General features: G+C 39.5%; 1 protein-coding gene across 6 annotated transcripts in view; it reads left to right on the forward strand.

The window, feature by feature from the left end:
- The window catches only part of OSBPL3 (oxysterol binding protein like 3), a 162123-nt gene that overhangs the window by 35096 nt on the left and 103500 nt on the right, over nt 1-23527 (forward strand). The gene's annotated exons all lie outside the window — the stretch shown is intronic.

A 23527-nucleotide genomic window follows, 5' to 3' on the forward strand; every position in this document is an offset into this window, starting at 1 on the left:
GAATTGAGGTTCCCAAGACTTTTAATAGATGATTTGGGCATTTTCTACTCAAAGAAAGATGGAGACTTCCTCTTCCACAAAATGGATAATAAACTCTTAGGGTTGGAAGAAGGGACCTTAAGGATCATCCTACCCAGTCCATTATGAGATTCTGTAATGTACACAACTTTGCAGACAGACGTCATTTAGATTCTGCAGTGTTCTTTAGTAATAGAGAAATCAGTACCATTTTGTGAAACCTATTCCAGCTGTAAGCTATCAGATTGTTAGAAGCATCTTTTTTAAAAAATAAGGTCAATCTGTTTTAACTTCTACCTATAAGCCTTGGATCTACCTCCTGAAGTGCAACAAGTCTGATGTCTTTGGTGCAGCAATACTTCAAATATTTGAAAATAGGTACCTGGTCTTCTCTGAAGACTCTCTTTTTTAGGCTACATTCCCAGACTTGAAACCGCTTGAGAGTTTTCTGTTTCTTTGTGCTTCTGGTAGTTTTGGAGACTGATTCTCTGTGGTCTGTCCTCGTTGCTAGCTCTGGCTCAAGGGATTTCTCTATAGGTTTGTGAGTTTGCTGCATGATATTTAATAGTTTTAAAAAAATTTCTGTCTCTTATTTCCAGTAAAAGATTTAGAAGTGAGTGAACATTGGATTTTTAAAAAATTCCTTGTTATTCTTAAAGTTTAATCTGTGATACAGTCTCTTGCATCTTTGACACACCACGACTGGAATGGGCTTGTTTGGGGCTGTTCCAGTGCCTGCCTGGCCACTGTCAACTCACCCACACCCATCACAGAAACTGGTGTGTTACTTGTGTTCAGGTCATGGTTTAGTTTATAGCTTATTTTTAATGTTTGAATTGTGTTTTAAAATATCGTTTGTTTCACATTAGGAAATATTCTGCTGTCTACTCAGAAATAGTAACTCCTAGATGTATTTGTCAGTATTTGACCTTTTCTTTCCCCATATAAATCAATTGTTGGTACAGTTAGGGAAAAAACATTACACTGAAAATGTGACTTTGAGATTTATTCCTTGTTAGCAACTATGGAAAGGTATTATCTGTGATATCAGAGTATGCAGCTTTTAGGAGTAGCCACTGGGGGAGAGAGAGCAGCAGGTGGGAATTCTGTTCTGGAGGTTTCTGGTAAAGCCAGGTTGTGTATATCCTGTGGGTCATCGATTCCTTCTGGAAACCATTGAATTATACCTGGAAAAACCTTATTCAGAGTTTCCTAGGTGTCTTTTTCTCTATTTAATACATTTTTGGAAGGAGGATAGTGAATGGTAACATTTCACACATAGAAATTGTTTTACTTTTATTTTATAAAGCGTATCTATATTACAGAATTATAGAAGTCTTACTTGGAAGAGACCTTAGAATCTTCAAGTCCAGCCTCCGTCTGCTGTTTTTATCCTCTCCAAACACCTTGACTTGACCATTAGCAGGGATGGGGAGCTCCTGTCTTTGTTTTCGGGCAGCTCTAAGCCTCCCTAGAACTCAGCAGTCCAGCTTCTTGTGATAAAAATTGTCTTTGTTTTAGTGATTTAAAGCTATGAATGGGCGAGAATAATGAACAACAAGGCTCATCCTTTATATTTTGAGCACAAGCTAAACAGCAAACCTTTACTGGGTGCCTGCTGGGTTCTGGGGAAAGAGAAAGAATTCAGACAGTTCTTATCTTCACAAACCTATGGTATAGATGGAATCAGTCTGTCTGTCTCTCTGTCTCATTGCCAAATCTCCCCTCCCCACTGCTGCTACAAGTCAGCAATATGAAGTGTGTGATGACAGGTGAAGTGAGCAGAGCATCGGAGGGAGAAATCACTGCCACTCGGAGTAGGTGAGGTGGACCTGGGGCCTGCCCATAAGAAACGGGCAGGCCTCCTGTGCTTGTGTGGTCCTTCGCTGCTTACGAGTCCAAAAGTCCAAAAGCTGTTCTGTGACTCTCTTGTTACGCTAATCAGTTAAGCTTTGTGTGTTTAACAAAAGAAGCTATTTGGACTGAACAAAATAACATAATATTTCCCTCATAAAGACTCATATCTCAAATGTAGTAGTCTACCTAACCACATTTTTAAAATAATTGATACTTACTCCTCACGTTGATAGGCTGGGGGGGGGGTCTATGTACCCTCCTCTTGACTATGAGTTGGCTTATGACTGCTTCAGCTAATAGAATATGGCAGAAATGACACCATATGACTTCTGACACTAGGTCATAAAAGGCCATGCAACTTGGGCTGACTTCTCTTGGGATACTCGTTATGGGAAAGCCACCTGCTATATAGTAATATCACTACTGTGAGATTTCCATGCTGGAGAAGCAGCGTTTAGGCTGTCTAGTCAACAGCCCCAGCTGAGCTCGCAGCTGACAGCCAGCATCAGCTGCCGGCCTTGCGGGGGAAGCATCCTGACACCCACCCAGTTCCTTCGGAAGACTCCATCCCCGCCTAGCATCTGATGGCAGGCGATTGAGAGACCCTGCACCAGAACTACCCAGCCGAGTCTTTCCGAAGTTCTTAACCCACCTCCCCAAATTAAGAGCCAAATAAAATGGTTGTTTAAAGTTGTTAATGTGATTTGTTACATAGCAATAGTAATTGGAACAAGTACTGAGACATAAAATATAAATCAACGGTGTCCTGCATCTCTCTGAAGTGTATTATTTGCATTTTTGAGTAGAGTATGGACATAATTTGAACCTCGTACAAAAAGCGAGCATCTTATATCTTACACTGTGATTAAGGTGGTTATGACCTGGAGCTGTACAACGAATTGCAGAGAAACTCTAGACTGCTCAACTTTTCAAAGTCTTACATGTACTTCTAGATTTTCCTCTTCCCTTGCTGCCAGTAAGCATTTCACGGGATCTGAGTGTACCACTTTCAACACGTTAAATCACATTTGGAAACATCATGTTCAAGTTCAGGTACTGCATTTCATGAGGGATGTTTTCAACAGATGAGGGATGTTTTCAACAGATACTTAGTGAGTGCTTACTCTGTATTGGGCATTGTTCTAGGTGCAAGATGGGGCACTAAGCTTCAAGAGAGTGGTAACTTTGTGAATGATGTATCCCCAGTTCCTAGAATCGTACCTGGTGCTCGCTAAGCCTTTGTTGAATGAGTAGATACAGGACACTATGGATGGTCAGAGCATGTACTCAAAGTAGAGTCTGTCCCTAAGGGAGTGACTAGGATGGAGACGGAGCAGGAAACCATATTGTGGGAGAAAGAGTGAGTTAAATGGAGATGTTCAGCCTGGAAAAAAAAAGGAGTCTCTTGAAGGAGGGAAGGATTATCACGTGAAAGAGAAATGGTGCTAGATTTGAAATAATGTGTATTTTCTTTTGTCTGTTATCAAATAATGCCTAGGTGGGGTTTATTAAATAACTTGGCAGTGGCTGTTTTGGCTTAAGAAGGCTGCTTGCTCAAATACAAGAAAGAAGTTAATCATGAAATTCAACAGGAAAAAAAATCGGACGTTGACTTGTTGTGCCAGAATTATTGCTTCATGTTTCATGGTGTCTAAAATATTTTTGACAATGATGTAGACAAAAGTTGTCCATTAATTTAAAATATCACTATTACAGAGAATAAGAAGGGCCACATGGAGGAGTTATGTACCTTGCCAAATGAGAAAAATACAAACACAAATGCTGTTTTGTTGTGCAAACCTCTGGATAAAGTAGAGCATACAGGAGAACCCTTGGCATTCCTTCTCTTTTAGGAGGGAGAGGGTTTGGTTTATTGAGATTTTCAAATTCTTTAATGCTGTCATGGCACTTTTAACACCTGGAGTTTCTTTTCATCATTGTGATGGTAGTCTCCGTAATTGAGTCAGGTTAAGCTTAATGCAAATCAGAAGATAGAAACTCTTGCTCAGAGTTTCATAATAATTCTAGGAAATGTTACAGCTACTTTTGTAACTGGAATGTCGTATTTTAGAATCTAAAGAATCTGATCATCCCTCAAAGTCAAGATCACTTTAAAAAAAAAAATTGTTGTTGTTAAACTATAGTCAGTTTACAATGTCAGTTTCTGGTGTACAGCATAATGTTTCAGTCTTACATATGAATACATACATCCCTTTTCATGTTCTTTTTTCACTATAGGTTCTACAAGATATTGAATATACTTCCCTGTGCTATACAGTATAAACTTGTTTATCTAAAGATCACTTTTTAATTGGTTTCTCCCCAGTAAAATTCTTTAATTATTCTCAATTTTTGGTTGATGAATTTCTAATTTCTTCCTTGGTTTTCTTGGTGTATTAAAGGAAATTGCTAAAGGAAAAAAATGTATAGTCTCCTTTCCATGCTGGGAAGACTGAGTAAAGGATTCTTAATTTAACTATTATTGTCTCTTCTAGTTGGTGTTTAACTTGAAACACAAGGTAGACTTCATAAATTGACTTCCCTGGAGCACAATGATAAGTGTCAAGGAAGGTTCAGAACTGACCAACCAAAATCACAGAGGTTTATAATATTCTGGGTAGTGACATTTTCAATAGTCCATCCCAATTCAGTTGTGTCATAGTGAAGATATTGTCAGCATCAGGGAACATGAAAGCTTTTCTTAGAGTCAGATTTCCATTTTATTTAATTCTACTTGCCTGATTTCTTGCAAAATTGAATCTGTTTCTTATCATGACTCTAATATTAGATGGGTTTCCTTGGAGATACGCATGGATGTAGAGTTACAGCGTTAACCCTGATCTTATCTAGTTTGATGGAGTTCTTAGAAAAGTCTGTTCTTACTTACATAATTAAAATATTCCACAGAAGCAAATATAGAAGCTATGGAGATAAGATTTGAGATGATAAATTTCTGGTTATGACTTTGTGCTTCATGGCAGGGATGATTTTGAAGGTGGAGGTGAGGACTCGGGGGAATACTGGCATTTGTAGGTATCACTACAGATAGGTCTTCCAGAAGGAACAGGCCACGTGGATCAGTGTACCTAGTAAATCCAGGCCCAATACCAGCAGTTTAAGGAACTCATGACTGTTGAACGACAGTGAGCATGTAACCAACAGTTTCTATAGAAAAAGGAACGTACTTTCTCAGTTGTGAAACTCTGAAGACTTTGGATAAGGGAGTCTGGGAGCAGGTTTGTGATGTCTTGCTCAGAAGAATCGAGCTTGGTTTTTGTTTTGTGTTTAAATACTGGCTTTTGTTTTGTTTGTTAGCCTTGGGACTACATTTCCTCCAGACACACCAAATACAGGTGTGCCTTGTTTGCTGAAACTTCTATGGAACTACAAACTGACAGCACATATAATTTGATGGGGCAAATCTGACACAGACACTTGAGAACTGTTTTTACAGCCTTCAGGCTGCCTTCTGTAGTTATGCATTTCAGGAAAATATGTACTCAGGCTACTTAATTTACATGCCTGGGTGTACATCAGCCCCATTTTTTTTTTTCTGGTTCATATTTACTTAGTTCCTGTTGTTTTTTTAACTTGATGGTGATGAACTTGCTGTTTACTAAACACCAGCTCCCAGAGGGCTAAGAGCCTGGGTCCCAGGGATGTCCTGAGCCGGCATGTCCTGAGCCGGCGTGTCCTCCTGCTTCAGAATCTGTGGGTGGAACGGGCCCCATTTAGAAGCATGAGACCTTTTGTGTTCTTTTTGTTTTGGAGTGGAATTAGTGAATGAATGAACAGACGGAAACGTTTTCTGTCTTTGCCTTTAAACCTGTATAAGTTTAATAAGCAGGTATGTAGAGCTGCCTCTGCGTCAGGAGCCTTCTTGTGTCGCTCGCTGTGCCGTGACTTGCTATGGTCTGACCCAGTGCATCGGAGCCAGAGGGTCAGATTCCTCATGGCTGCTCTAGTGCAATTGTGGAAGTGGCATAAATTGTTTAAATCATATACCTCTGGGCTGCCATCCTGTATGCAGCCATGTCTGGGATAGACTCTGATGAGGAATCAGTGATGTGTAGTGCTTCAAATAATGAATCCAATGGAGAAATTGGGTAACTTATGGGGAAAACCTTTCTGAGGTTACATTTTACTTGGAAGTCTATTCTAGCCTGTGAGCCACTGTTCTCTCTGGAGCCGCGGAGAGGACGGCCTTTCCAGGCAGGCGTGGCCATAGCGGCTTATCTCTGCAGAAGGAGCAGTAGCAGTGGTCACCTCCTTACGCCCCAGCGTCGCACAGGTATTGGTCACTCGGTCTCTCTTACCACAATTGTGAAATCTACAATAGCAACCGAGTTTTGTTTTGTCTTGCTTTGGTAGCTCATTTAATGGCTAAGTCTGACCTGAACTGACCTGAGGCTATTTATGGTCTTTTTTTCGAGTTAATAGGAATGTTCATACATTTTGCTACAAAAATATTACTGTGTTCAACTATGAGAAGCTGCTCCAGGTCCTGCTAGAGCTGTTATTATAGGATGTACTATATACCATATTATCTTTCTAAAATTAAAACAAAACAAAACAAAAAAACAAATTGAAATATTTCTGGCCTCAGAGGTTTCAGTAAAGGGACTTAAGACTTGGCACTTAACAGGAAGAAAAGTGGCCATCAACACAGAAGCACAGAAACGTTTGTTCTTTGTATTTGTCTTGATTGCACATTTCATGGACTCTGAATTCTCTTGTTAAGTAGATGAGACCTGATACCTGGATGTTCCTATTCTGATGACTGTCAGTGTGGAACATGTGGGTTATCGTGGGACAGAGAAGGGGCCTCTGAAGGATCTGAATCCAGGAAATGAAAGGAGCAAAGAGTCTGGATAGGGCTGGACAGTCAGGGATCTTGTTGTCCCCGGCCTCAAGTGGACTTAATACTGTGGTCAGGATGGCTGGCTCTTGGCTTCATTCAGAACTATGCATTCATTATATTAGTTGTATGTAAGAATGTCTATATTTAGATTGACTATTTAGCAAATTTGATGTAATTTTTCCCAGGTTGTATGATTTCTGTTCTTTTCAAATAATCCATTATTTTCTTTATAAAATTCAATGAAAGAAACTCTTGAGATTTTTAAGGGAAAGTCACTTGAGTCACACGTTTCTGGTGGTGCCCAAAGGACATGGAGCAGATACACAGAGGGCCTGCAGGACAAATCTTATTCCTTCTGGTTGTGTTATGTGTGACACAGAGAAATGTGAGTAAGAGACAGTCTCGTGTCCTTAGAGAGATAAGCGTGGATGCAAGTAACTATGAAAACAGTCTTGCTGGCTTTGCAGTTAGGATAAGCGGAGTAGAGCATGAGAAAGTTGGAAAGGAAGCTGGGTCAGAACTGGGGAGGGCCTTGAATGTCACTACTACACAGCTGGACTTTATTTTGTGTATCATTTGTTCACAGTTTTGCACATAGAAGAATTCCATGTGATGATGGGTGTTACACTATGAATAACTGGATACGCTGTTTTATGTTAGATTAGATGTCTCTTCTACTAGATGCTAACTAATATGGACATGTGAGAGTTGGTGCCAAAAGTTAGGAAAATGTGAAGGGAAAGAAACTGAAAATGTAGGAAAAATATCTATTACATGTATTTTTTTCCCTCTTTCTGCAATTGGAGAACAGATTGTGTTCTTTGATTTTTGTGGTGGGAACACTTTGATCCATCTCATGGGATATAGGGGCTGTAAGGTTTGGACTTGAAAGCCGGTGCTCTGGGCGATGCTGAGTCACTGCAGACCTATGCAGAGAGGGGTGACCTGACGGGAGAGATGCTCCGGGAGGACTGATTGGGTAACTGTGCAAGGGGTGGTTTGAGCAGGGAGAGCCCAGCAGCTTGCAAGTTGGGGAGGTGCTACTATAGCTGTCTATGCAAGAAGCAATAATTGCTTCCTGAACCTGGCAGGACGTGGTGGAAAGAGGAAAAAGGGAAATGTTAGAAGCAGAAACTTTAAGAAAAGAAGGACACTATGAACTCATCTACAAAACAGAAACAGACTCGCAGACAAAGTAAACAATCCTATGGTTAATGGGGAAAGGGGTGTGGGAAGGGACAAATTTGGGAGTTTGAGATTTATAAATGTTAGCCACTACATATAAAAATAGATTTTTAAAAAGTTTCTTCTGTATAGCACAGAGAACTATGTTCAGTATCTTGAAATAACCTTTAATGAAAAAGAATATGAAAACAAATATATGTATGCATATGCATGAGTGGGACATTGTGCTGTCCACCAGAACCTGACACATTGTAACTGACTGTACTTCAATTAAAAAAAAATTTAAAAGATTTTTTAAAAAGAAAGAAATACCTTAAATGTAATTGTTTTGTCTTCACTTTTCCTATTTTATTCCTCAAGGTTACTTCTAAGTTGGTAAGAAGGAAGATCTGGTTGGAAGGAGTGGGCTGATAATAGAGCAGGTTTTCTAGCATTTCCTCATGGTTCAGGGCCACATTTTGTATAGATATGTAAAAGGTTACCTGCCTGGAACTATTGCCTCTGTAGCAGAATCCTTCCTTCCTTCCTTCCTTCCTTCCTTCCTTCCTTCCTTCCTTCCTTCCTTCCTTCCTTCCTTCCATCTTTGTTGGGGGTGGTAATAGGTTTATTTATTTATTTCTTAATGGAGGTACTGGGGATTGAACCCAGGACATCGTGTATGCTATGCAGGCACCCTACCACTGAGCCATATCCTCCCCACCTAGAATTCTCCTTCTTAAGTAATCTCTGGATTCCACAGGGTTCAGAATAAAGAAGAAGCATTGAGGAGAGTGGTTGGGAGGTGCTAGCTCTCAGTTTGTAGCTGTCTCCAGTTTTCCTCTGAGCTCCTAGTCTGGTGATGCCCATCTGGGGGACTCCTCTGACATCCTCATTCACTACTCCTCCCCGCCTTGGTCTCGGTGACCTTCCCTTCCACATCACCTCAACCACTCACTCAGTGCCCGCACCCTCCCTCTCTCCCTTCTGAGATGGTTATCTCTGAAATACCTTCTCTGTGTCAGAGCCTCTCTGTCTCCTGTCTGCCTTCTCTCACTAAACCTGTTCTTCAGACTCTAAATTTATTCCCTTGACTCGCATCCTGTTTTCTGTCTGTCTGGCCTTTACCTCTCCCCCTCAATTCACTGCTCCCCCTGATGCACCTGGAGCCACTTGGATGATCTGTCACTGGTACCAGGCATCTCCTTTGATCTCAGAAAAGCCCTCGTCTCTTTCTCCAGCTCTGTATGCACGCAATAGTCAACTTCCATCTCTGAACGCACTCTATAATTCCATAACTGATTGCTGTCTCCCTTACAAATGTATGACCTTAAGGTTAACAGAACCCTTGATGTTACGTGGAAATCTTTTTTGCTGATTCAGTTTCCCATTTTGCTGATCACCTTTTCCATTTTCTTTAACAGCTACTCCAAACCTTTATTATTCTCTTCAAGGATAAAACTTTCTTTCACAACCTCACTTTCAGCATTTGAAGGCTTTCTCGTTTTATCTAGTGACAGAGGTCACTAGGAAGAAATTCTCCCAACTTTACACACAGCCCCCAGACTCTTTAGTATTTTCTGCCCTTGGGGATGCAACTGTGTCTTTCTATTCTAAATCCTAACTGTTTCCGAAGACCTCCTGATGTCATCCTGGCCTGTTTATAATTTTTTGATACTGTTGACTGTTTTATTCTCTGGGATTATTTGACTGTAAACAAGAAAGCCCAAATAGAAAAGGCTTAAATAAGAGGGTTAAATAAGTCTGAAGTGGGACTTTCAGAGTTGCTTAATTCATGGCTTAATGGTGTCATCAAGGACCCAGTTTCTTTAGTCTTTCTTCTCTGCCAGTCATAGCATTCAGCATGTTAACGTTTATTTTTTTTTATTAAAGTATAGTCGGTTTACAATGTTGTGTCAGTTTCAGATGTACAGCATAATGTTTCAGTCCTACATATACATATGTATATTCATTTTCATATTCCTTTTCATTTTAGGTTACTACAAGATACTGAATATAGTTCCCTGGTCTATACAGTAGAAACTTGTTTATCTGTTTTATATGGTAGTTAGTATCTGCTAATCTCGAAGTCCAAATTTATCCCTTTCCACCTCCTTTCCCCCCTGGTAACCATAAGTTTGTTTTCTATGTCTGTGAGTCCGTTTATCTTTCATGTTAACTTTATTTTCTCTCCAGACTTGCCCCGGGGTCCCATTGGCCAGGATTGCATCATATGCCTTGATCTAACCCAAACCATGGCAGGAGGATGGGGTTATCTGATAGGTTTAGAATTATCCAGGTTTATGGCCTGGGATTGGGGAGGAGCTGGTACATAACTTTTCCAGTAGCCAAAGGAAACTGGAGTTCTGTTAGCAATGGAGAAGCACGGGGAGAATGGCTGCTGGAGAGACAGTTACTCGTAGCTTCTATAGCCACCCCCTCAGTGCTGAAGGACTTTGTTCCCTTGAGCTTGATTTTCTTCTCTGAATATTCTCTAATTTTTCCTCTTTCTTCCTCTTAAATCTTGATTTTCCTGGTGTAGTCACCTCACCTTTTCTTCTTGATCCATGGTCTCCTAGTCATTCCCATGATTTCATCTGGTAACTCTGTGCTGACAGTTCTTAAATCTGTATCTGCACTGACCTCTCTGTCTTGAGCTCCCTTCTTTCTTCTCATCTCTCTGGTGTTGTCTCTTGATTAGTCACATCATCTACTTTTACAACAAAGGATGTTGCCTCCCATTGTACATTTTCCTTAGTGACAGAATCTTTTTTTTTCTTAGCACATTATCTCAAAAAACAGAAACAACAACAACAGCAGCAGTCCTCCTTGCAGCTAGGTATGGCCACATGACTAAAATGTGGGCAGTGAGTATTACTCAGAATTGTGTGGGACTTCCAGAAGGCTAAAAAAAAAAAAAAGAAAACTCTTCAGCTTGGAGGTATGCCCTTTTTGCCCATGATGCTTTCCTTCTGGCCTTCAACTTTGAATAAAAACGAGAGTTTCAGAAGCCATCTTGGACCCTGCAGTGATGAAGATGAAATCCAAGACAGAAGGATGCTGGGTTCTTTATGACCACAGAGCTGCCGTATCAGCTTTGGAATGCCTCCTTTTGGATTTTTACATGGCAAGTAAGCCCTTGTTTATTAGGCCACCATTTGTGTATGTGTGTCTGTGGGAGTGGGAGCATCTCTGTTAATTACAGCTAAATGTAGTTCCTAACAGTTCTTCACAGATAATTCTATTCTGTTACCCGAGAAACACATTGCATAGTTTTCTTCCCTCTCCCTCTCTACCCACATTCTAATTCATTGCTTATACTTTGGAAGTAGCTCTAGATCATGGAAACATAAAACCAGGACAAGAATACCTATTCCACACTCATAGATTTGTTCAAAGTCAGCAGTTTGACTATACCAGCTGTGGTCAAGGACATGTAGAATGGAAACTCGTATTTTATTGATGGTAATATCATTTGGAGCAACCACTTGAGAGAATAATTTGGCGAGAAGTAGTTGGGTATAAGATGTTCAAATCTTATAACTCCATAAACCAGAGGGACTATTTCCAGACACATAAAAATTCTCATACACATATAGGCTCTGCTCACTGCTCTGTTGTGTTAGAGCAGAAATTTGGAAGCAACGTCAATGTCCATGAGCAAAATATGGATGAGTAATTGTGTATCCACGCAGCTAAATTCTATAGAGCTGTTAAAATCAGAGAACTAGAATACCTGAGTCATTATGGTTAAATAAATGTCAGTGATGGTGTTGAGCATAAACATTAAGTTTTAGGTTATCTACAGCATGATGCCATTTGTATAGTTTGAAAAAATACAAATACAAATGTATTCATTAGTGTTCTTCTCTGTTACAACTGCTACTGCTGCCCCTATCCAGGGTCTTGTCACTTTTCACCTGGTATACTTTTAAGAGCTCAGTGATTTATCTTTTCTCCCCCATTCTCTCCATTTCTCACATTCAACGCTGCCACCAGACTAATCCTCTGCTTAAAAACCCTTGGCTTTCCTACTGCGTTTAAGATGATGCAGTCCAAACTTAGCATGGTATTCCAGGTTGTTTCTAGAATCATCTCCCTTCACTTCTTCCCTAGTCTGTCTGTATCTGTCCTCTAGCAGGTCCTCAGAGTTCCTGTGCCTGCAGGCAAGCCTCTGATTGGAATGAACTCTCTTTTCTTCCCCTACTTTTTTTTCACTTGGCAGAAGCTCAGCTATAGGCTTTTAAGACCCATATCAGGGTCATCCTTTGTCCAGAATTGCTTCACCTTTCTGCTGCTAGACAGAATTGGCTGTTTACTCTCCCAGCTACTCCCAGGACTTTATGCTCACTGTTGGCATAAGAACTTGGCTTGGTGTATTGCAATTTTGACTGTGTTAAGAGCAGAATCTTTGTCTTATGCGTCGTGAGGTCCCTGGAATCCATTTGCATAATTTTAGCACCTAAAATAATTTTAGATCCTTCATTATAAAGCTAACTGACTTTGTGTTTCAGGGGAGTGATGAAAGGGATTGTATTGGAAATTTTAAAGCTAACTCTCAGCCAGGAGAAACCTAAGAATGAATTAGGTGGTGATTAAAAAAAAAAGTTTCCCTCTTTGGGAGCATGTGTACTTTCTTTTCAGTCTTTCCCCTGCTTCATTAAAGTAGTTCTTACTCATTGCAAAATAAATATCAGAAAACAGAATTTTTAGAAGGAAATAAATTTTGCTGTTTTTGGATTTGTTTTTCTGGGCACATAGAAACATGTAATTGTACAAAAACAGGATCATCCTATAAATACTGTTATGTATCTTTTTAAAAAACCTAATCTATATTAAACATGTATCCATGTCAACCGACAGAGCTTCATCATCACTCTTTTTAAATTCAGGTATAACTTATAGTCTAAATTGTATAAATCTTGTATGCACGGCATAGCCACCACCTAGAACATTTCTAGTATTACAGAAGACTCTCTCTTAGTTTCTTTATGGTGATGAAATAGTTTTTAATCTTGGTTGTGGTGGTGATTACATGAGTGTATAGTTATGTGATAAAATTTTACAGAATAATACACAATACACATACCTGCACACAAAGTGAGTGTGTGTAAAAACTGGTGAGATCCAAGTAAACTCAGCAGTCTAGTTAATTGTATTGTGCCACGTTAATTTTTTGTTTTTGACTACAGTTATACATGATGTTGCCGTTGGTTGGAACTAGTTGAAGAGCACATTGGCCTCCCTACTCTGTTTTGGCAACTTCTTGTGATTCTGTAATTATTACGTTAAAAAAACTTCATGCCTGTTTTATTATTTTAATAGATGCCATAGATTATTGTATAGATATACAATAACTTATTTAACTAATTCTTTATCCATTTTGCAGTTTTTGCTAGTACAAACATCTCTGTCATGAGCAACCTTGTACATATTTTTCAAAAATATTTTACACATTGTCTTAAAGAGTCACTATAAGGTTCATGTAAATCACTTTCCAATGACTATATATAATTTTCAAGATCGTGCGTTATATAAAATGAAGCAGACCTGTCTCGTAGGGACAATTAAGTCTCCCAGGTAGAAGGTATTTCAGCAAAACTGTAATTTCTGGCTTTTCCACCTGCCTATTGCTGGAGGTTGGGGTGTTGAACTCTGCACCAAGGAATAGAAGATATAAATGAAAGTGCAGCCTAATTCAAACTCAGGTCATTACATTGCTTGTCAAAGGGGAAATATTTCTAGAAAAGATTCACTCAAAGGTAAGCTGCATGGCAGACTCAGTTTTACAGTCTTTATTTAGAGGATAAAGCCCCCTGAGTAGTTAAGCTATGTTTCCTGTATTGTTTATCCTAATTTCTAATTTGATTTTGAGAAGAACACCCTGGACACAGGCTTTTTAAAACCATAATCTACTTTATGCAACTCCTCAGTGTTTGGGGGTAAAGCTGCATATGTTTTTGGTAAAGCACATGTTAAGTGAGGATTGTTTTCCATTTGGGCCTGGCACTACCTTGTACTCTAATAGTCAGTGAGGGTGTTTTTTCTTGTTGCTGATTTTTGACAACAGTTTTCATTTCACTTGTATTCTATTACTGACAATTTTGTCTTTGATCCAAGAATCTCGGTTATTTGTCATTAAAGCTTCTAAATCAGACACATGAGAGGAATACAATGAAAAGATTACTGCTTCTCGTGTCCAGCAAAGAAGATTTATACACTTGTCAATAAGATTGGTGCTGAGAATGCTGTGTTTAGTTGTGCAATATTTGAATAAAAATTTATTGAGGTAATTGGTGTTTTTCAAGTAAGGTCGCCATTGAAGTGGTGGAATTTAACTTTTGACACGTAAAAAGTTGCCCTCACGTGACCTTATTTTCTATCACTTCCAAACCCTTATTTTTGATTCCAACTGAGAAAAATTGACTTTGTCTTGGATTCTCATTTTAGATCAATTACACATACAGTCTGCCTTTTCCCATCAGCTCCATCACATTCTGTCCCTTCCTTCTTTTAAACTTTGATTTTCTCATTTTATCAATCGAGCTATTTGTAGACTAAACCAATGTAACGCCAGCTAACCTTAGAATATATTGTTTACCCCTTTTATTTATGCCATTTATCTCTCATATATATCTTTGTATAGGTGTGTTTATCTGAATTTCCAAATTTGATAGCAAAAGCAGATAGTTACTAACTTATGAATTACCCATCTGTTTCTTTTCTCATAACTAGTATGTAAACATTGACTTCGGAAAAGAACTGGGAGCATATACAAATACTTGCCTCAACTGGAATTTGAAATAAATGAATTACGGAAAGCAAATTTTCTTTCTTTAGCATAACATCGTTCACATTTGGCTCAACTACTAGTTTCCTTTGGGAACAGAAGTATGATCAGAAATGTCATTAACGACCTAAGTTTTCTATACCGTGGGGTAAATCTAGTTTGGATTTTAGACTGGCCTATGCTTGTCAGGATCTTTATAGTTTTCTGGGTGTTTCTCCTTTACACATGCTGCTTCTTTTAAACTATTCATAAACCTAAGATCCTCTTACGCACATGACATTTTTTTCAGTAAAATCTGGAACTACGTTAGAGTCCATTGAGAGAGAGAACGTTCTGAGGGGCTGTGTTTGCACGGCTGCTTTTTACGTTCGTGGGTCTGTTGGTCTGAACTCTGGGACAGTGTTAATAAATTTTCGAGCTGAGCTGCCTCCTCTCTGACTCTCTGTCCGGGGGTTTGCAGGCAGTATAATGATCGTCCCCTCCTTGAGCACATGTAATGAATATCCTCTCTAGTCTCCATTTCACCTTGAGCTGTGAAACCCCCCTGTCAGCTGGGCCCAGTTTTGCAGGCGGCTGCCTGCCTGGCCTGTTATTACTCCATGAATCATTGCTGACCTTATTAAACTATTTTGGGCAGCAGCCTTTTTTATTCTCCTCCTGTGAACCGTGAAGACTGGAGTTGCTGCAGCCGCGTAGTCCCAGTGTGGAACTGAGTGTTGTGAGGGAGGGGAGGGTCGCTGGTTTGTTGCACAGCTTTCTGCTTTACGGAACAGGATGGTGTCTGCCCACGGAGGCCACTTGGTGCCTTGAAATTTTTCTTTTGTTTTAGAAAGTGATCCCAGAAAGTGTATTCTTGAATGTCTGGCATTTAAAATGCTTGACTCTAAGGCAGTTTGAGCTCCCCTGTCTTTTCCTTTCACTTTCTGTAGCATGCCCACGCTCCTGGTCTGGGTGGGTGGTCTCCTCTTGCTCTGTGGTCTAACCTAGCTCAGATCCACAGGCCCACAGTGCGAACCTTGGCCAGGAAGGGCGGGCAGCACAGCGCGGGGGAGGAGGAGGAGGCCTCCGGGCAGGTAAGCCTGAATTTGAATCTCGTTGATGGCGGGCACATAACCGGCCCTCTTTAAGGTTAATGTGGGGAGAGTGTGTCCAACCTCACAGGCTGGTATAAGGATGAAGATGAGACAGGTCAGAAATAGTTCATGGGGAAGCTGACCACTGGTTAGAACTAGTCAGTGGAAAGTCTTCTGGCTTGTGTTAAGGAGACATGATTCATATCATCTAAATGTTTCATTTTAAACCAAAGCGGTTGTGCTTGCCTGATGTCACATAGCTGTAGATGGAAGAGCAAGGGTAGAACTCAGATTTTCTAACTCCTAGTCCCATGTTTTGCCATTACACCACATAACTTCCCCCACGTTAGGGGTTCAGGGCCACATTTGAGCTATTCTCAGCCTTGTTGATGGATGGATTTGATGTTCATCAGAAAATACTTTTTCCATATGGGGCCATTTCATAGTTCTCTTCATTTCCTTACCCCTTTAAAAAAAATAGGCAGCTAGTGTATTCGTTTCCTATTGCTGCTGAAACATTGAGTTGTTTTAAGCCCCAAGTTTAGTGGCTTAACATAATACACACTTCTTCCCTTACAGTTCTGGAAGTCACAAGTCTAAAATCAGGGTATTAGAGGGCTCTGTTCTTTTTGGAGGTTCTTGTGGAAAATCTGTTTCTTTGCTTTCTCCCACTTTTAGAGGCCACCTGCATCCCTTGGCTCAAGATCCTACATCACATCTTTTTCATCATCACATCTCACTGCCTTGCACTCTACTAACTCTGATCTCCGGCTTCTCTCTTATAAGGACCCTGTGGTTCCACTGGCTCCACATGGCTAATCCTGACTAATCCATCTCCAGGGCTTTAACTTAATAATATCTCTGCAAAATCCTTTTTGCCATGTAAGGTAACACTCACTGGTTCCAGGGATTTGGATGTGGATACATTTGGGGGCCGTTGTTCTACCCACCACAGACCGACTCCTGCCTTACAACCCAGAATTCCCACATTGTCTTTTTCACCTCTAGTTCTGAGTGTTTCCAAATTAAATCACATCTGTCAGTCTTCCCACGTACATTTTTGCCGGCCATTTCCTCTCCTCCCTCTGTGCCCCATAAGAAATTTCTCCTTTTAGACTAGCCCATCTCTAGAAGGGGAGGCACTGATGCCACCCACTCGAATGACGGCTCATTCCTCTCGGCTCACCCTGATGCTGAGGAGGCAGTGGTTGGGGAACGGATTTCTGGGACAGCCCTGCATCTCACTCTGTACCTCTGAGTGTGTGGATGCTAAATGATTCTTGGAATTTACAAAAATCATCTTCATTTTCCACCATGTATATGTTTGGGGTTTGGATTAGGAAAAGTTTGCCTTCCTATTTTTGGGTATAGGTCACATTTGAATTATTATTAGCAGAAATCTCATTGGTGGGTTGATTGAATCAGGGGTCCTTCTAAACCTCGGGTCCCTAAATCCTGAAGGCTCCATGGAAGGCCTCATGGAACTAGTCCTCTTGTGGCTGTGCAAAGCCACGTGATTGTTTCTCTGGGAAGACTAGACCATAACTCTCATTAGATTTTAAAGAGGTTAATGACCCGGGAAAGGTTAATGACCAACTGAATTGATGGTAGGTGGATTCTTTTCCATTTCCCCAGTAGGTATAAGGCCCTTTGGAATACACTGCATATATTTTTCATACATAATGTGATCTTTCTCAACTGCGACTCAACTTTCCCCATTCATATTGAAATAGACCTCCCACTGAAGCCCATGTCTTTTCTGCTGTCAGCCCTAAAAGGTTTATTCTATTTCTGCTGGCGTATTCTGAGATATCTTTAGAACAAGATATGGGAAACTTTTGTTAAGTATAATCTGTATCTTGGATTGGCAATATATAATTTGTTTAGACAGGAGTTGAAGATAGAAAGTGTCATTCCCCCACCCTCCATCTCTCTCTAAACACCAGATGTTTTATTTGCATTTTTTCAGTACTTATTTTTTTGGAACTGGAACCTAATTTCCTTTAATGTCTTGCTGTGCTTTTCCCCCTCACCTTTGCTTGCCATTTACCCTTGCTTCCGACGCCTTAAGTTTCCTCATGAAGAATATATGGTAGTAAACTGACTATAACTCAAAAAAAAAATAGTTAAAAAAAAAAAAAAAGCATGTATGGTATTTCCCGGCCTCTATCATTAACTTTGCCTTCACCTTTACTTTACCCTTCCCTTGCCCAGTGGGAACCCAAAGGATGAAGACTTGCTTGAAATGTGCTTAGTTTTGGCACATTGCTAGGTCTGTGAGGCTTAACAACAGTAAAGAAATATTGTCTATGCAAAAGGCGAAATAGCAAATGAAACCCAACGATTTGCAGATTGAGTCACTCCATACAATTTAAAGCTTAGTGAACAAAACATAAATGACCAAAGGTGATTATTTATGCTTTTTGAATCAGAAAGGTTTTTAAAAAGAGGTTGAGTTTGGAATTAAGCTCAGATGACTGTGAAAGGAATTCACTAAGGTTCACTGATTTGGCAGAGCAGCTTTGAAGCACCAGGCAAGAGTCTTTTGAATGGAATCTCCTTTCTTGAGTTCTTCTTCCTTTTCTTTCTTTTCCTTTTCCTTTTCCTTTTAAATGTGTGGTGTTTTGGAGAGAATTATTCCTTTGGCATTAAATAGGATATATAAAATTTCTTTGAAAACTGGGATGTTATGCAAAAGTAATAGTTGACTGTTATGAAAGGAATATGTTGCTTTTGATCAAACTCATCTATGTTCATTTTTTTAGAACAAGTCTCATTTGGCCTGACTTAACCATTTTATAGATAGGGAAAAATTGAGGTCAGGATAGATGGTATAGCATTATGTCACTACTTAGTGACAAAGTTGGTAATAAAATTCAAGACTCCTTAAACCTAGTGATCTTTCATTATATCACATTGCCTGTGTTCTACAGAAAGAGGAAAAGGTTGAAAGTTGAAGGACACAGATTTCATACCTTGTAAATGAAACCACAGTGAGGTATATACTTACACCAGCATGGCTAAAACTTACTGGGTGCTGCCTTGGCTCTGAAACAGCTGAGGCCATCAGGATTGGCTGATGGGATGGCTGGTGGGAGTATAAAAAGGCACAGCCACTTTGGAGAGCAATTAGGCAGTTCCTGACACTAAGCAGGCTTACCCTATGACTAACAGTTCTGTTCCTGTGCCTTTACCCAAGAAAGGCCTATAGACAAATGTTCATAGCAGCTTTATTCTAACAAGTAAAAGCTGGAAGCAGCTCGTGTGTTCAACTGGTACAGAGAGAAATTGTGGTGTATTTATTTGTTCCATGGAATACTATGCAGCAATGAAAAGGAGGGGCCACTGATACAAGCAACACAGTGGCTGGAACTCAGGAACAGTATATTGAGAGAAAGAATCAGACACAGAAAGAGCTCATTCTGCATGATTCCATAGAACAGACAAAACTAACCATAGTGATAGAAATTAGAGAGGTGGGTCTGGGAGTTGACTACATAAGGACATAAGGGAACTTTCTGGGTGAGGGAAATGTTCTGTGTGTTGCTTGAAGTGGTGGTTGTGTAGGGATACACATTTGTCCAAACTCACCCTAATGTACCTTAAAAGGGGGCATTTTATTGTATATAAATTATACTTCAATAAAGTGAGTTTTTAAAAATAAGAGACAGGAAAATGAGAAGTTACGGTGCTGAGCAGCAAAGCCCAGATGGTATAAAGCATAAAATATTTTTACCATGCCATTGAATTTTCTTTGGTTGCATTTTCTCTCTCAGAATTGTGGTCCTTCTGTTACTGTCCCTTTGCCACTTGTCTGAGATCACATGTAACTACAAGCAAGCGTACCACTGTGGAAAAAACGGAACCACCCGCCCATGCACATTTCCATAAGCAAGTTTCTTCTGTGCTTGAGAATATTTTGCCAACTTAAGCAGTAATCACAGGAATCATTTAGAGCTTCAGATATTAATTCTTCTTTAGTTACCAAAATTTTACCAGCATAACTACGTATGCAAATAAAATAATACCCGGAGAAATGCCAAGTGTTTTTTTTGTTCTTTTGGAGGAAGTTTAGAGAATTTGTAGCCTGAGTAGGTTGAATCTATAGCCCATATTCTCTGCGAAAAAAATAATCTAAGAATAAAAACGCTGGCATCACAGTTGGTATTCTGAGTCATATTTTAAATCCTGTAAGCCTGTAGCTAGCAAAATGCTATTCAGAAAAACTCTAAACTGCATATACAGTGTATTTTTGTCTTGCCAACTCCCCTGCCAGCTTCTTTCAGAGATTTCTTTCAGCAATGTCTGAGACTAGAATTGAAGTCATATGAATCCCCTTGGGATAAGCTGTAGACAAAAACAGCATTGCTTCTTTTTTTAAATTGACGTATAGTCAGTTACAATGTGTCAACTTCTGGTGTACAGCATAATGTCCCAGTCATGCGTATATTTACATACCTTCATTTTCATTAAAGGTTATTACAAGATATTGAATATAGTTCCCTGTGCTATACAGAAGGAATTTGTTTTTTGTCTACTTTTATATATAGTGGTTAACATTTGCAAATCTCAAACTCCTGCTTCTGAGGCAGAGATTCCCATGAGCTTTCTCTTTAGTTTGCTCAAGGATTAAGTAACACTTAGAACCCAAGGCACACTGTGGACAATCTAATTGGCTTAAAATGAGTGTTTATATTCATTTAAGTTTTCTTTTGCTCAAGTGAAATAAAATAATGCCACCAGTATTCTTTGTTATGGTTTTGGCTACATTGCTTTCACATTTATTAGGTCATTCACCAGAAATGTATTGAGTACCTATTGTATGACAAGTATTCTGCAAAGCTGGAGGGTATAAAGATGAAAAAGAACAGTGTCTGCCCTTCAGGAGCTTGCAATTCAGTAAGGAGACAGACATGCAAACAATTTCATTTATAATTAATCCAATTGCTAGAATAAAGTACGTCTAAGGGCAGCCTGGTGTGTGCCAGCCTGGGAATGTTAAGTCCATTTGATCTAATGTGTCATTTAAAGCCAGTGTTTCCTCACTGATTTTCTGTCTAGATGATTTATCCATTGATGTAGTAGGGTGTTAAAGTCTCCTACTGTTACTGTATTACTGTCTATTTTTCCTTTTAGGTCTATTAATATTTGCTTTATATATTTAGGTGCCCCTACGCCGGGTGCATAAACATTTACAAATATTTTGTTGGATCAATTCTTCTGTTGGATTTTCATCATTTTTTAATGATTTTCTTTGTCTCATTACAGACTTTGTGTTAAAGTCTGTTTTGTCTGATAAATACAGCTATCCCAGGTTTCTTCTGGTTTCTGTTTGCATGGAAAATTTTTTTCCATCCCTTCACTTTAAATCTCTATGTTCTTGCATCTGAAGTGAGTGTCTTACAGGCAGAGTAATGATGAGTCTTGTTTTTTTATTCATTATGCCACTCTGTGTCTTTTGATTGGAGAATTTATTCCATTTACATTTAAAATAATTATTGATACATATGTACTTATTGCAGTTTTGTTCATTGTTTTCTGACTTCTGTAATTCCTTTGTTCCTTTTTTCTTCTCTTGCTCTCTTCCTTTGTGATTTGATGATTTTCTATAGTGGTATGCTGAGATTCTTTTCTTGTGTGTCTGGGAATGTTAGGGATGAATGGATAGAAAGTGTCATTGGAGCTGCAACGTAGAGGGTGCCTGCTCTGCCATGCGTACAGTGGGGGTGGGGGTGACTGCTGCAAAGGCTTTGAGACAGGTTGTGGGGAGCTGCAGGTGGATTGGTGTTGTTGGAAGGGGAGATGTGAGGTGGATAACCATGAGAATCAAGGCTTGTGTGTAGTACAGTAGACTTGAGACTTCCTCTTACAAGTCAGTATTTCTCAATCCCTGCATTTTAATCATCTGGAAGGCTTTTTTTGGGAAAAGTTCATACATAGATCCCAGTACTGTTGAATCAGCATCTTCAGGAAGAGGGCCTGAGTGTGTATTTTTCTTTAAAATGTCCATGGATGATTCTGATTTGCAGCCAGATTATCTATTATTTGTAGGTAATGAGTATCCACTGAAAAAATTAAAACAGGGGCATGACATGACCTAACTTGTTCAAAACACAAACTGGAGAGCTTTTTATGAATTAGTATCCATCTTTTAAACACTGCTTCTGTAGCTGCAAATAGGTTGCTGTCATTTTCCTCAATTCAGAACGCCTGGGGGGTTATTTTTCTAGACATAAAGAAATAGTAGATTCTACTGTATATATGTATTTACTTGCAATATAATGTGTATGTGCAATCGACCTGTAATAATTCTACCTAATAAAACTGAAAAAGGAGAAAAAAGAATACTGGACCTTCTGATAAATGATCATAATATGCGTCTCCATTTATTTGGTCTTGTTAAACTTCTCTCTGCAATGATTTGTAGTTTCCAGTGTACATAATTTTTTAATCTTATTTTTTTCAGATTTACCATTAACATTTTATATATTTGATGGTATTGTAAATTGTATTGAAAAATCTAATTTCTAATTATTTTTGAAAAAATTTGAAATACAATTAATTTTTACATATTGATACTGTATCTTATATTCTTGATAAACTCTCTTGTTAATTTTAGTAGCTTTATTTTATATATCATTAAATTTGTACACAATTTTACCTTCTACAAATAAAGACAATTTTACTTCTTCTCTTCTAAAAAAAAAGAAGAAGAAATAATTCTAGTTACTGCTGCACACCACGCCGTGCTAAAGGAACCCACCTAGTAATTGTGTCTGTCTCTTCATCACACCAGTGTAAAACTGAGGGCCGATAAGATTTCACTCTAGAGCTATTTAAGGAGCCTTTTAATGAAACAGAATAAGCTTTTTATCTTTCTAACTCCAGGTGTGCCATCCTGTCTTAAAAGTGATCCATGGAAACCAAGACAATTATTCTGCTCAACATTTCCATGTCACAAATGTGGGTATAATGGCTGTGAAGTTGGACTTGTCCAACCAGCCAGCTCTCTGAACTCTAACCACATCGAAGTGTAAAGGAAGAAGCCTCGGGTCTCAGAGTATTTGGGCTGGAATTGTGCTGTTTATTCTATTCTTGAAAAGGCGCCTGCTGCACATTACCGTAGGTGGGCATCTCTCCCAGTGCCTCGAGGCCCAGATGGCTCATAACAAAGCCAGGGATGTCTACCGGCCTCATTGCCCTCCGTCTGCACGTGCTTCTGGGATCTGTGCTGAGAGGGGGAACTGAGGGGAGCTGGGTCTTGGTGCTATAAGTCAGTGAAAGGCCTGCTAGGATAACTTCTGTTTCAGTGGTTGGTTCCTGTGTTCATATACGTGATATTTAAAACACCAAGCTCTGTGTTCATGCCATTTAGTAATCTTTAATAACAGTTTTTGAATGTTGATTTTATGTGTAGGTCCACTGTGCCCTTATGTTACAAAGACCCAAAGACATAATAAAAGTGATACATTTATATGCCTCCTCCCTTGTCCCCTTTGCATATACATATGTATGCACGTTAAAAAGAAGTGGAAAGGGCACTGATAGCAACTGATGTGTGTGTGTGTGTGTGTATACACACACACCTGATTTGTATTATCCCTAAAGAAGGAAAACAACCAACCAGCCTGAGACAGGACAAATCTGATTTTCAGGCAGAACCCTGAGCTGCCGTAGATCTAAATACCCTGGGAGAAAGGGCATCTCTTTGGACATGGAAGAGCCTTCTGACCACCATCAGGTTGGTGAGCCTCTCAGCTAGGCCGT

This window comes from Camelus bactrianus, chromosome 7 (assembly GCF_048773025.1).
Source record: "Camelus bactrianus isolate YW-2024 breed Bactrian camel chromosome 7, ASM4877302v1, whole genome shotgun sequence".
Classification (NCBI taxonomy): Eukaryota; Metazoa; Chordata; class Mammalia; order Artiodactyla; family Camelidae; genus Camelus; species Camelus bactrianus.